This window comes from Physeter macrocephalus, unplaced genomic scaffold (genome assembly GCF_002837175.3).
Source record: "Physeter macrocephalus isolate SW-GA unplaced genomic scaffold, ASM283717v5 random_1863, whole genome shotgun sequence".
Taxonomy (NCBI): Eukaryota; Metazoa; Chordata; class Mammalia; order Artiodactyla; family Physeteridae; genus Physeter; species Physeter macrocephalus.
The window spans coordinates 3489-16014 of NW_021147149.1; the positions used below are offsets into that span (position 1 = coordinate 3489).

The 12526-nt window shown below is 36.9% G+C and overlaps 1 pseudogene; it reads left to right on the top strand.

Annotated features, from left to right (window-relative positions):
* The first annotated feature begins 196 nt into the window (after positions 1–196).
* Positions 197–9382, top strand: LOC112062875 (centrosomal protein of 57 kDa-like; annotated as a pseudogene).
* Positions 9383–12526: the final 3144 nt, after the last annotated feature.

The following is a 12526-nucleotide window of genomic DNA, read 5'->3' on the forward strand; positions in this document are numbered from 1 at the left end:
GACCGGGGCGCGAACCCGGTTCCCCTGCATCGGCAGGCGGACGCGCAACCACTGCGCCACCAGGGAAGCCCTAAACGGAGTTTTTAAAACAGTTACCATGTGATGATAATTCCCAAAGAGTGATCCTCCATCAATTTTATTTTTTATTTAGATGAGCTTATTCTTTTTCAGTGAACTTTTTCCGTATGTATTATAGTATCCATGTTTGTATTTGGCAGCTATATTTTCTGCTCTGAAGAATCTTCAAGATAAAATTCGACGTTTAGAACTTGAAAGGATTCAGGCAGAAGAAAGTGTGAAAACCTTGTCTAAAGAAACAATTGAATATAAGAAAGTACTGGATGAACAGATACAAGAAAGGGAGAATTCAAAGAATGAGGAATCAAAGCACAATCAAGGTTTGTTTAATTATGAAAGAAATGAAACACTATCAAAATAAGTATTATAAAATCACTCTAAAAGAAATTCCACATGAGTGTTTTCTAGTGCTTAGTGTCTTCGAGCACTACAGAATTACGTTTATATTTGGGAGCATTTTGTGGAACAAGTGCTGATGTCCTGTATTATATTTACTGTCTGAATTCAAGGCAGATTAGACTAACATACAGAAAGAGAATGACTTAGGTCATCTGAAAAGGCTTCTAGAGCTACTGGAAAATGTTTGTTATATATACTGTCGATTCATGTTAAGCAGCTTGTTAAAACTAAAACTTCTGCGAGTGAGCTAATTTCTGCTTTTCTCATGTATTCTTTTTAGAGCTGACATCTCAGCTGTTAGCTGCAGAAAATAAATGTGATCTTTTAGAAAAACAATTGGAATACATGCGTAACATGATAAAGCATGCAGAAATGGAGAGGACGTCTGTATTAGAGAAACAGGTATGTTACTTCATAGAGTCACTCTCAAGAAAAGTTAGTCATAGAGAAAATTAAGTTGATATAAAGACCTTTTTTCTCAGTGAGGACTAATGGTGCTGTTACAAATAATTCTCCATCCATCTTAAAAGGTAATAGTACCAGTAGTTCATTTTGAAAAACTGCTAGTGGAAGCTTTGAGAAAAACGTGGTTTGTTTTTTCAGCGAAGCTAAAAAGAGGAGTTTCCTCTTTGGATGATCCTCACACACACTGCCATATCCTGTACACACAGCTTTGACAGCTTCTGCTTTGGAACAGTACAACAGCACAGGACTGAAATTACTTGGGATCAGTTATGGTGTCTGAAGATTTCATTGGTCTTCATTGTTATTGCTGTATTTGGTAGGGTTTTACTTAAATGGGAAAAATACTATACATTTAATTGTGTTTTCTTTCCAAGTCATGTTAACTTCTTTGTACACTATCAAAAGTATAAATAAGCATATTATGTACCTCTCTGCCTCTTGAATTTTGTTTAAAGACTCAACTCAGGTTAGCACATTTCAAGGTTCTTTATACTTTGAAAAACTTTTTTACAGTTGTTATTTTAACAAAAATATTTTGCTCTGTCACATCAGAGGTATTTTAAGTAACGTATGCATTTACGAGAGGACATCTGCAACATCAGTCTCAAATATATTTTTTTAAAACATACCTCCTTTTCCTGTTATGAATATAGAATTTGAATTCATCATGAATACCACAGTTTCTGGGCATCTTAAGTTTATTATGCAAAAGTTGAATGTTTATATGCTTTTTAATATTTTGCTGGGTACTCTGCAGTGTGAAAGAAATTAAATGCTTTCCACCTCAGTCAGCTTTCAGTCATAGTTGGAGAGATCAAAGAAATATTTGATTGCACAGCAATATTTAAGAGGATGTTTCAGCAATTTTCATTTGTATTATAGGTCTCTTTACTATGCCATTGAGTTTATCTGTGACCATATTTTTTTGTTTCCATTTGGGTCCTCTTCAGTCCACCTATTTTTGTTGTTATTTTAATGTACCATTAGTTTGCTTTCTATTCCTTCATTTTATCTCTTTGAACACTATAAAAATTCCCAGTCTTTTTAAAATCATTTTTTTTCTTATGAGAACTGTATACGTATAAATATATTTTTATGATGAACTCTTATTCTTTGGAGTTATCTTGGGAATTTCATACTTCTAAGTTGTGTAGGCAGCCTTATGAAATGGTGGTGGATTTGCCTTTGCTGGGGCTCGATGGGTTTCCCTGGTTCTGGTCTGCATTTATGATAGTTTGTTGGCTTTGGGCTCTTGCACCGTGCAGATGGTACGTTGCCTGAGATTTATGTCACGTTCCTTGTGTATCTTATACACCAAGGCTATAGTCTTGCCTCATGTAATATTTGGCTTCAGTATTACTTGCTTTTGATTTATCCTTTTTGCATCTGAAGCGTTCCCTTTCTTCAAACTTGCTATGCAATTATTATTATTTCCGTGTTTTCTCTGACACTTTTATGTGTTGGATGGGGTTGGGAGAGGTATGGTGAGTTAAATCTGCCACATGATTGGAAATGGCAAAACATTATGTACAGTAATACGCAGTTCTCTTCATTGGCATATTTCTGTTCTCGGGTTAGAAAGCATCTATAACACAACAGTGAGCTGTCTTGACTAATATTGATATAGCTGTTAGACATACATATATATATATATGTGTGTGTGTGTGTCTTTGAATTAAGCCCTCTTTTCATCAGTAAAGTTTGATTAGCCCATTTTATAAGAGTGGTTCCAGTACTGGAAGTGAAGTGTGATTTGTGCCAATATTTAACTTAATGTATTATTTCAAGGGCAGTAACTATCCACTAAGGTGGGTCGGAGTAAATTAGTAGTTCACACAAATTCCTGAGAAATTTATTGGTTTGTATTACTTTGTCATATTCAAATTTCTGTTAGTATGATACCTATTGCTATAGACTTGTATATGAAGATACACTGTTTACAAGTTCGCATGCTTAATGTTTTGCTTTTTACCAGTAGACCTCAGTTTAGCATACTTCCACTTCTTATCCTAGTTTAATGGTTTATCCTGTGGCTGTCAGTCCTTAAATCTGATAGGTGGCAGTCTTTTCAAATCCCTAAGCCTGAAAAAAAAAAATGATGGATGTTATGCCTAGAATTCAGAGGAAGTGTAAAGGTTACATACCAAAACCGTGATTATTGCCTTAATTAAGAGATTAGTTATGTAAGAGAACCAGACTAATTACAACTATTTGTGTGTAGCCTATATGTCTAGTAAATACCTTCATTCAGAGCGTATTAACAAGTCTTAGTATAGAGAACCAAATGTTATAATAGTATATAATAAGAACAAGATTTCACTTGTATTTGTTAATTTTCCTCTGGTTTCATCTTAATATTGTTTTCCTGGAATTCCTCTGTAGTACATAAATCGTTGTATGAAAAGCCAAACAACATCCCTAGGACTTATTTTACTTGTAACTGGACGTTTGTACTTTTTAATTTTTATTTTCTATTGGAATGTGGTTGATTGACAATGTCGTGTTAGTTTCAGGTATACAGCAGAGTGATTCAGTTATACATATACATTTATCTATTCTTTTTCAAATTATTTTCCCATTTAGGTTATTATAGAATATTCAGCAGAGTTTCGTATGCTATACAGTAGGTCCTTGTTGGTGATCTATTTTAAGTATAGTAGTGTGTACATGTCAGTCCCAAACTCCCAATTTTCCATTCCCCCCACCTTTCCCCTTTGGTGACCATAAGTTTGTTTTCTAAGTCTGTGAGTCTGAAGAAACTTAGTATATTTTTGATTTTTCAAAGGACTGATTTGTAAAAGTTAGTTTTACAATTGTCTAGGTCATAGCCTACCTTTTCTCAAGTAAAGCTGGTTAGTCTCATTTGAGGTTATTGGGTTTTTTGCCTGGTTACGTTTCAAGGTTTTATATGGTGAAGCAATCTCAGATTCCTTTTAATTTTTTCAGGGAATTTAGATTACTTTTGATTAGACCTGTAGATCAGATACGTAGGATAGAAGCATCATGAATGAAAAACTATTCATAGGAACACCTTTCTAAAAGTATTATTTTCACTTGTCCAACAAGTATTTATAGCCACTGTACTAGGCAAGTGGAGACCACAAAAATCAGAGACGACTGTGATTGTGTTTTATAGTCTTGTAGTATAGTAACATATATGTAAGTATAAAATAGTACACTAAAAATATAACAACTCTGAATAATCAAAAAAAAAAAAGAAAAGCCAGACAAGTAGCATACAACACAGTACTCTAAGGGTTAGTTTTTCAGTTTTTTGTCAAATTATTATGCTGTATTTAATATTGTTTCCCAGGTTTCCCTAGAAAGAGAACGACAACATGATCAAACGCATGTTCAAAACCAGCTTGAAAAATTGGATCTTCTTGAACAGGAGTATAACAAGCTTACCACGATGCAGGCCCTTGCAGAAGTCAGTGAAAATCTTTTTTACTCATCAATGCATAATATTGGTTCTTATGTAAAATTGGTTATTTTATAGGAGAAAAAGTGACCTTGTAGCAAAGAAACATATAGGAATTTTTTTAAAGGAAGAAATGTAAATTTGGAGAGAAAGTTCACATTTTACCATCTTAGTGTACATAACGAAGGAGTTCTTTTTGAAAATGTTGAAAGATGAAGTGTTTTTGAGTATCCTTAAGGCTTGTATCACTTTGTTTTTGTTGTCTGAACTAATTTTAGTTTTTTGTTTGTTTGTTTTTCTAACATTTTTATTTATTTTTGGCTGCATTGGGTCTTTGTTGCTGTGCGTGGGCTTTCTCTAGTTGCGGTGAGCGGGGGCTACTCTTCGCTGCGGTGTGCGGGCTTCTCATTGCGGTGTCTTCCCTTGTTGCAGAGCATGTGTGCTAGGCACGCGGGCTTCAGTAGCTGCAGCACGCAGACTCAGTAGTTGCAGCACATGGGCCCTAGAGCACACGGCCTTCAGTAGTTGTGGCACGTGGGCTCAGTAGTTGTGGCTCGCAGGCTCTAGAGCTCAGGCTCAGCAGTTGTGACACATGGGCCTAGTTCCTGCGCAGCATGTGGGATCTTCCCAGACCAGGGATCAAACCCGTGTGCCCTGCCTTGGCAGGTGTATTCCCAACCACTGTGCCACCAGGGAAGTCCTAATTTTAGTCTTAATTGATTCATTTGGAAAGTATTTAATACCACTGAGACTATAAAGCTTCAGATTCAGCTTCCATGTAGCCCAGGGATCCCCAACTGATTAGGAACCGGGCCACACGGCAGGTAAGCGGTGGGTGAGCGAGCGAAGCGTCATCTGCTGCTCCCCATCACTCACGTTACTGCCTGAACCATCCCCCCCACCTCATGCGTAGAAAGATTGTCTTCCGTGAGAAACCGGTCACTGGTGCCAAAATGGTTGGAGACCGCTGATGTAGCCTATATGGCTTCATACACAGGCTGTGTTCTTTGGCCGTGAATTTTACCCATAATTCTGTGGAATTGCAAAGGAGAGTCATGGATAAAAATTTTACGAATAGACACTGAAACTCTTTTCACTATTATCACTTTTAATATTTTTATCACTAGAAAAAAAGGCAAGAGTTAGAAGCAAAACTCCATCAAAAAGAACAGGAAAGGAAATGTATGCAAGCTAAGGCAGCCCAGGTAAGTTGAAATGTGAGCAGGTAGGCTCCTCACATTTCATGCTACTCTTTATATATAAATAGGTGTAGATGTGCGCTGCTTTGATTATTTATCATTTGGAATGGTCCAATATATAAATTTGCAGGCTTAGCTTAATATGGAAAACTATAAACATACTTTTACAGACAGAAAGTAAAAGCTGAGCAATTCTTTAGGGTTTTTAAAATTGTGGGCTTTCGATCAGCTTTATTTTTTTTTTAATCAATAGACTAAAAACTGTCAGCGACTGTATACATAATATAATACGTAATCATCTAAAACTTTTCATATTAGTCACCATTGGAAATGTTTGAAAGCCTCATTCAGTATCCTGCTTGTAAGTGCTTCCCTTTTTTGGTGGCCTCGAGACACCAGGACAGTAGCTGAGGTAGTGGGCTGCCCAACAGGTGCTGATCCATACTAATTTACAAAAGCCACCATATAAGGAGAATAGGCTCTGCTCATTCCTAGCCTTGAATTTGTATCCCATGCAGTGGCCACCAGGTAGAACAGGTGAGGCAGTGTGAATTCACAGAATCATTGAGTTTATAGATACCAACTAGAACTGCATTTCTAGAAGATACAGCCACATTTCTATATCCAACAAATCTTACAGGCTAAATAAAATACTTGTATTTATAACTGAAGACTCTCCCCATGTGAGCTTTTTAATTCAAATACCTCTCCTTTATTGCCCCTCCCCTTCCAAAGTCTTTAAGTTTTATAACATTTACATGTATGTTTTCTCATAATATGAACCCAAGAAGCAGGTCCTGATTCCAAAACAATTAGGAGAGGAGGCTCTGCAGTTCAGGTTGTGGTCAGATGCCAACGGTGTCCTGGGCTCGCTTCATAAATGTGCTCGCAGGACTATAAACATCTATTATCTCATCTTTGGTACCTTGTCTGTTTTTTCCAATGCTTCCCAGAATTCTTCATTGACTTAACATATTCTCTTTCTATTAAACCCGATATATTTTCTTTCTCAAATATTTACCTTCTGATCAGTTTGTATGTATTTTTTACCTCTCTGTGCTTTCTGAGTTATATAGTCATGTGGCTTTATTTTTGACCACCAACAAATTTTGAAATTACTTGATTTCTCTCCCCATTCCACTTTTTAGGGTAGGCAGGCCACTTTACTGTGCCTCTGTTTCCTCACTGATAACATGCAAACTTTAAAGTTATGCTTTATATACATTGTGGTGGTGAGTTCTATTGTACATGAAATACAGAATTAACAAGTTCATTATTTTATGAATTTAAAAAATTATTTTGTGGTAGTTTTGTTTTGTATTTATCAGGCAAAAAGTTGGGACCAAATCAGTTATTACTGATAATATATCAGTAAAGGTTTTGAGTTCTTATAGTGAACACTGTTGTGGTAGAACAGAGGCCGGAGTTGATACGTGGTTCCAAGTCTAACCATAATTTGTGTAGTCCTGGGCGAGATATGTAACCATTCAGAGCTTGGGATTTTACCACTGACACTGGTCTTTATTTTACATCTTCGTAATGTTGGAGAGATCGAACAAGAGAAAATATAATGAAAGCACTTAAAAATGTTAAAACTCTGCCACAGAAATATATGACAGCTCCTGGGAAGAATTTAGGAAGTTAAAATAGTTCACATTTTTTTTGTTTTGTATACTTTTCAAACTCACTGGCTTCATAGGTCTTCCAGAGTAGTAATTTCATGTTCATGGAATTATATCCATTCAGTTTACTGTGTATAAAGCATCGTTAGATGTGCGGGAATGTAGACCCTCCTGAGAGTAGGAATCCCTGTGTTCCTTTGTCACTGAATAAATTCTGTCCCCAAAGAATGCAGTCATTGTGGGAAGCATTAGTAATGATCTCAGGATGTCTTTTAACTAATCCATTGGTTCTGAGTGTTGGAGCTCCATCATCATTTCCTGAAGAACTTTAAAGTACTTTTAAAATATAAATTTCCCCAGCCTACAATGTTTAAAATCATGACGTCTGGAGAGGCACCTGACAATCTGAATTTTCTCATAAACTCCAGACAATTTTGATACATAGGCAGGTTTGAAAACCACTGTTCTAGACAAATACACACGAACACGGACGCACACTCACACACACATACCTGTGTATATGTATATAATTCTATTTTTTAAGGAAAGTTGAAAACAGCAGTCCTTGTTTGAAATCCTTAGTAATTGTTTGTGGAATTTGTACCATATTAAATTAATGTAGTTACTAAGCTTCTAGAGAAAAGGTCTTGACAACGTTCTCTGATATACCTCCCAGTTCCTTTGGACGTAGATTTCCAGTTCCTTTTTCTTATATTGCTAAGTGTATCAGTTTTTAAAAGAGGAAGAAATTGTACTTTGTTCTCCAGCTGCTTTATGTCTAGCGCTGTTGTATATGCTGTGCGTGAAAAGAAGAAAATGTTGAAACATTGGTTTGGAGTTAGAAATACTGCCTTTAACTCATTAGATATAATTTAAGGACCAACCTCAGATAAGGAGCTAAGAGTTTCCAGGCTAAGTGAAAGGACAAATTATAGGACAGCTTTTTAAGTAAATTGAGAGAGTGGTATTGATTTAAAATATTGGATAAATGTTGACGGATTGATTCCAGATATAAGTACACAGCTGTGATGGGTTTTTCATTCTATAGTATATGATACTACTGTAGGTTTTTATTACAGGCCTTTACGTGGCAGATCTCAAATTTGAATCACAGCTTTTATTTCTACGGTATTAACTTTAGGCTCTCCTATTTTTCCTCGTTGCAGACTGGTCTAGAAACAAATAGACTTATCTTTGAAGATAAAGCAACTTCATGTGTTCCCAATGCAAAAAGAATTTAAAAAAGGAAGTCAAAACCACCAGAAAAGGTATGAAAAAAGAACCATTAATCAAAGTGCTGGTTATTACTTGGCGTAGTTTATGTGAAAACACTTATAAACCATGTGGTCCTTCAAACTTGGATGAATAAATCTCCTTCATTCTCAGTTTCTTCATTGGGAAAATGGGGATAAGTAATATCTAGTTCTACATTTTCACCCTGACAGTGAAATTATATATATGAAAGTGTTAGAACTACATAGCACCGAACAAATGTTAGTTATTATTCAGTATCGCATTCTCTTCTGAACTTAAAAGTTTGTGTATATACATGTGCACGCGTGTGCGTGTGTGCACACGCACACACACACACACACACACACACACACACACAGAGTTTCTCTACTGAGACTCTAACTGTTGTTTTGTCAGGAACTATTTTTTCTTTCCTAGCCTTTCCTAGGCTAGGATATGTGTTGACGAGTATTATTAGGAGCTCCAGACCATAATGCCAATAGAGATAAAACAAGCAGTAGCCCAGCAGTAAGCTGATGTTTCAGGTTAGTCCTATATATAGCCAGCTTTTATCATCATGTGAGTAAAATTGCTCTTCTTCTTTCTTTTCCATGCAGAGAGGTTCTAGGAACTATTTTGCTGCACAACCACATTATAGATTATGCTTGGGTGATATGCCATTTGTAGCTGGAAAGGTGAGTTGGTCGAACTCTGGCTTTTTTTGTACAGCTTAGATCTTTGAATTAAATCCACTCATCTGCCTGTATACCTATAAACGGTGGAAATCTTTTTCTGCTTTTTTACCAGTTGGATCATAGTGATGTGAGAATGAGATGAAGGAAAGTTTTATGGGACTGGGGGAGCAGGGAGGAGACTGGGAGACTGGGGGGACACTTTAAAGCAGGTAGAGTATATGCAGAAGGGAAGTTATGAGCAAAAGCAGAGACTGTGGTTTGCAGAAGGTGTGGTTGCAGATAGGAAATAGTATATTTGTAGCCCTGTTGATCTGTATTTAGATAGAGATAGATATTTAAATGTAAAGAAGTCACATCCTCTTTGTCCTCACATGCTTATTACTTATAGGATTCATTCTCCAAGAAGCAGTCATACATAGACTTGAATCTTAAGTTCCTTTAGTGCTTAAAAATGTGGAGATGATAATTTTATCAAATATGAGCAAGTACTGGGTGATTTCTAAGGAGTGCTTAACACTGTGTTAGTTTTTATACCACTTTTTCATTAATGTTTGTGTTGCTGGTTGTTTCATGTATAGATGCCTTGAGTATCCAACTAGATTGTGAATTCGAGAAGCTTGAGGAGTAAATTTTAATTTTAGGTATTTATTTGTTTATTTTAACCCCACAGGAAATCCTCACTGAAAGCTTAGGGAATGAAGTATTTCCTAGCTTTTCCACTTGCCCTTTGTAGATGCGTGCGGCCAAATCACTTGTAAAAAGTTTTGTCGTTGGCTGTCCTTTACCCTAAATTTAACCTCCTCTTAGATTGCAGACCATCTTTTGACCTACCAAGGTCAAAAGGTTCATCTTTGAACCTTTATTCCTAACCAAGGTTCTTCTACTTTGCCATAGAATCTTTGAGTTGGGCTGGAAACAGTTTCTCAAAGGATGACCAGCTGCATTAGAATCATTGACTATGCATCTGAAAAAGCAGGTTACAAAGCCCCACCACAGTTCTACTAAATCAGAATTTTCTGGGTGTGGGACCTAGAAAGTATAGTCAGTTGTTCCCGAGTCTCAATCTAATGTTCATTTAGATTTGGGACCCACTTAGTACAGTTCCCTGTCCAATGTTTGCATTATATAAACATCCAGAGTAATGGTCATGTACTCTGCCCAAATACATCTACCGATGAGACCTCATTATACCCTCAAACAGCCCTTCCCAGTTCTAGACAGCTTTATTTGAAAGTTCTTAAGTGAGATGAAATCTGTCACTATAAATTCTACTCATTGGTATTTTTTTCTGCTCTCAGGAATCCACATATAGACCAAATGAACCCTTAACTTTAGGAAAATTTTAAAACTTTCGAAGATAGCTGTATCTTTTTTTTAACCTTATATTGATAATAGATTAGGTCAGGAAGACTAATTGAAGAACCAGTATACTGGTAAAACTAAACTGTATTTTTTACATTGCTTCTCTTTATTGGGCAAAGGAAATTTTGTTTCAAGTATAAAAGTGAGTGAAAACATAAGGAGTATGTAGTTTAAACATAAATGTTTAAAGTTCCATGTTGAAACTCAAGATGACCTGGTAGAAAGCTGAGATTGTGAGTTCCAGGACAGCTGAGACCATGTTTTATACACTCTGTGTCTCCAGCAATTAGCCCTGAGCCTGGCCCACAGTAGGGGGGAAGGCACTCAGTGTTTGCTGAATGAATAAAAGTGTCTCCTGTATCCACATCAATATTTGGAAAAAAAGAGACCATCTACTTAAGTTAAATGGTCCTCCTTCACCCACTGAACAGACTTGTCTTCAACATTACTGCCATAGACAGAGTGTTTGTCTCCCTCCAAAGTTCATGTGTTGAAACTTAAGTGATGGTATTTGGAAGTGGAGCTTTTGGGAGGTGATTAGGTCATGAGAGGAGAGCCCTCCTGAAAGGGATTAGTGCCTCTAGAAAGAGACCACAGAGAGGTGCTTGCTCCTTCTGCCATGTGCGTATACAGCAGAAAGACGGCCATCTATGAACCAGGAAGCCTGTGAGCTTTTCTAAAATGTATATTTACAACAGATACAGTGGTTTCCAAACTTCAACTGAATTTAATACTATGTGCTTTGAAAAAGAATTTCATTATTTCCCTTGTAAGATAGTTTTTCTGTATAAAATTTTAAATACACAAAAATAAAACAAAATAATTTTACTTACTTATCGTGCAAAGGAATTATGGAGCTTTTCTCAGTCTTTTATTATCTTTTGCGTATGTTCACACACTGTGATCATACCATGCATACGTTTTTTATTCTACTTTTCTAATTTTTCTTTCTATTATAAACATATTGATAGAACTTCATTTTCCTTTTTTCCTGGAAAGTAAAAAAAACTTTCATAATACACAGGCAATATATGTTTTTTCCAGTTAAATAAAACAATACAGATGAAAGATACACAGATTATACAAAATGAAGAAACTTTAAAATGTGGAAGTTTAAACAGACTCTTCTGCTTTCTCCCGTTGACAGTCGAATACATTTTAAAAGGGAACACGCAATCAGCAAGAAACAAAAGGCCAGGGAAGCTCCTGTTGATCCCCTGTCTAAATATATAACATTCACTCATGTCTGCGTGTCTGCCATCTGAGGAACCTCATTTTGGGGCCCAGAGTTGAGCTGAATTAAAGTTGGTTGGGGAGGCTTAGGAATTGCTTATAGAACCAGTCTCCAAGGTTCACTAGAGTATCACTGGAACTTTGCTGGTGTTTAAAAAATGTGTTTATTGCATCTTCTCTTAGGGATAGCAGGGTCTAAAATTGGAAAAGAAGACTTTCATTAGTCACTTGGGGAATGGTAGTCCAATGATCACTAACCTCTTAAGAAGAGCAGTTGGTTAACTTAGGGCTTTGGACTTGTTCCCTGGTGTATGCAGGTTGGGGGTGAGAGCTGGATCTCTGAGCCTCACTGTCAGAGCTCGTACTTCTCTGCTGTGTCTCAGAGTACCAGTCGCTCTAATAAATGATTAGGAAAACAATGTTGACCTAAAGAGGCATCAAACTTTTACCTGTCCAAGGTATCCACATCTCAGTGGGTCTCAGTTATATCACCTTTCTGAGATCTTGGCTAAGATAAACGGATGGGTACCAGATGATTCCACCAACTCCAGGCAAGTATTAAGAGCAGCTTCTCTCTTTCCTGGGAAATGGGTCAGTCATGTTATCATTTGCCATTGCTATCTTGGACATTTGTTTAAAAATGAGCTATATAGAGCTTCCATGGTGGCACAGTGGTTGAGAGTACGCCTACCGATGCAGGGGACATGGGTTTGTGCCCCGGTCCGGGAAGATCCCACATGCCGCAGAGCAGCTCGGCCCGTGATCCATGGCCGCTGAGCCTGCGCATCGGGAGTCTGAGAGGCCCGCGTACCGCAAAAA